Here is a 2,714-nt window from a genome sequence, read left to right as displayed (position 1 = left end):
TAAACCCTCTTATATTAGAGACAGAAAATAAAATCTTGTTTCTGACACTATTATCCAAGAGATTTGGCTACATCAATTTGTTCATTTGCATCATGTGAATAATACTGCTTTTTATCAATTCTAAGCCAAGTGAATATCATAGCATTTGTGTGTTTTTTTTCTAGTGATACATAAAATAATGTTGGGGTTTTCAAAAGCTATTGTCTTGGATTCAATGAAATTCAGTAGTAGCCATTTCAGTCTGTTGAGAAGACTAAATAAGATAGCCTGACTGTAAAGTGTTTTGTAAAGCTGAGGCAATAACCCTATTATATATAGCAAGAATTTCTCAAACTGTTTCTTTTCCTCAGAAGTGTAAAACTATTAGAAAACAATTTGACCAAACAAATGTGGTTTGGTTAGAGCAACTTCTATAATAGCAGTAATATAATGAATGAAAGATTTAATAAGTCCCATCAATAGGACCAGTCACTGAAGAAGGATATCATGTTTGGTAAGGTGGATGATCAGAGAAAAAGAGGAAGGCTCTCAATGAGATGGATTGGGCAAATGACAGCATTGATGGACTCAAGCACGACAGTAGTGAGGTTGGCCCAGGATCAGGCAGTGTTTCGTTCTGCTGTGCATAAGGTCGCTATGAGTTGGTGTCGACTCAATAGCACCTAACAACAACAACATCAATAATAGTCCTGGTGTGGCACTACAGGTTAATGCACTGGACTGCAAGGCAGTTTGAATCGCTACATCAACTTATCAGCCTCACCAGCTGCTCCTCACAGTCCTGTTCAGGGTCACTATGAGTTGGATCTGACTGGACAGCATTTAACAGTAGCATCAGTAGTAGGCATTCATCAGATGAGAGAGATGATGAGTTGCAGAGACCCGTGATATTAAAGAATTTCTCTTGTTTGCTATTCTGTGCACACATTCAGCAGTTGATTAAAACTAGTGAACATTGCATGCTCTTATTGCTCATACTCCATACCTAGATGCTTAGTGCTGAGGTTGAAGCTTGCTGGTTTTTATTTTAATCCCTGTAATTATGTTTCTTTGGGATTTGGGGCATGTAAAAAACTTAGGAAGTGAGGTAAGTGTGGTTTAATCTTTATAATGACATCCTAGATAGTGAAGTTCAGATAGCAAGGGATAACTGATAAGCTCAAAGAATCTCAGGAAATTTTAAACCTTAGAAGGGTATTTAATAATTATCAAGTCCACCTTTTCTACAGGAAGAAAATAAAACTCAGATAATTAAAAAAATCTTTTCCAATATCTCAAGCCAGTTAACTACAAACAACTTGAAAATGTTTCTTTTGTATTACTAAGATGTAAAGTTAGTCACTCATTTAATTTTCATCCAACATATATTTTTATTAAGTGCTTAATATGTGCCAAGCTAATTTTTCTTTTTCCTTATTCTCTGAACTTGTATACCATGAAAGCAATGCACTAGTTGTTGTTAAGTGCTATTGAGTTGGTTCTGACTCATAAAGACTCTCTTGTATAGGGTTTCCTGGGAGTGGCTGGTTAGTTTGAACCACTGACTTTGTGGTTAGCAGTCCTACAACACCATACCAAGACTCCAAGGGTATGTATTCTTTAAGTCTCAAAGAATAAATGAGCAGGAAGTGCCTCAAACCTAGAGAAAGAGAACTTGATTTCTGAAGGAAATTTTGTTAGGAATAAATAGAACATGGAGCAAAACAGAACACTGTATGTTGCTTGCAACTTGTACTTTGGCACCTAGTATGTTCTGTTTCAATTCTGGTTTCTTACTGGCTGTTCGGCAGGCCATCTCCATCTCCTGGTTCTTGAACCATCTGAACTTTTTCATTCTTCCTCCTTTATCTTTCCACTCCCTTTCTAACTATCCACATTGTAGCCAGCTTCCAATTCCAGGTCAAATTCAGATTTTTTTCTTTTCCTCTATCCTCCCAGTTAAGATGTAATCTTTCTTCCCTCTGAATCCTATTGCACTAATTGGATGTTATTAATTTGACATTTATCATTTTCTGCTGATGCAGATAGTGATTTTTGTTAAACAGAACATAAATTTTTAAGATCAAAGACTGCACTTCATAATTTTCTATCATATAGGACTTGACATACAATCTTGATTAGACCGTCCCATGATTCAATTATTATGGGCCAATTATAAAACATATACTTAGAAACTAAACATCATTCCTTATAAATTTCAAAGATAGGTTCCTGATGGTATTTCTGGTATTAGAAGACATTTATTTTGAATAGCTATCATGTTTCACGTCATGCAAAATTAACTCTCAATAATGATTGTTGTTAGACTTGGTTCTGATTCACAATGACCGTATGAACAGAAGAACAAAACACTGCTAAATTCTAAGCCAGCCTCACAAATGTTGCTATGTTTGAGTTTATTGTTGCAGCCACTGTATAATCCTTATCCTTGAGGTCTTTCGCTTTTCTACTGACCCTTTACTTTACCAAACATGATGTCCTTCTTCCAAGGACAGGTCCTTTTCGACAACATGTCCAAAGTACGTGAGATGAAGTTTCATCATCCCCATTTCTAAGGAGCATTCTGTCTGTATTTCCAAGACAGATTTGTTTGCTCTTCTGGATGTCCATTGTACTCTTCACTCTTAGCGTAATCCAAAGGTATCAATTCTTCTGCAATCTTTCTTATTCACTGTCTAGTTTTTTCATGCTTGTAAGGTGATTGAAAATACCAC

This window comes from Chrysochloris asiatica, unplaced genomic scaffold, assembly GCF_000296735.1.
Source record: "Chrysochloris asiatica unplaced genomic scaffold, ChrAsi1.0 scaffold00095, whole genome shotgun sequence".
In the NCBI taxonomy this organism is placed as follows: Eukaryota; Metazoa; Chordata; class Mammalia; order Afrosoricida; family Chrysochloridae; genus Chrysochloris; species Chrysochloris asiatica.
The sequence above is the reverse complement of the archived record's forward strand: the minus strand, read 5'-3'. Positions refer to the sequence as shown.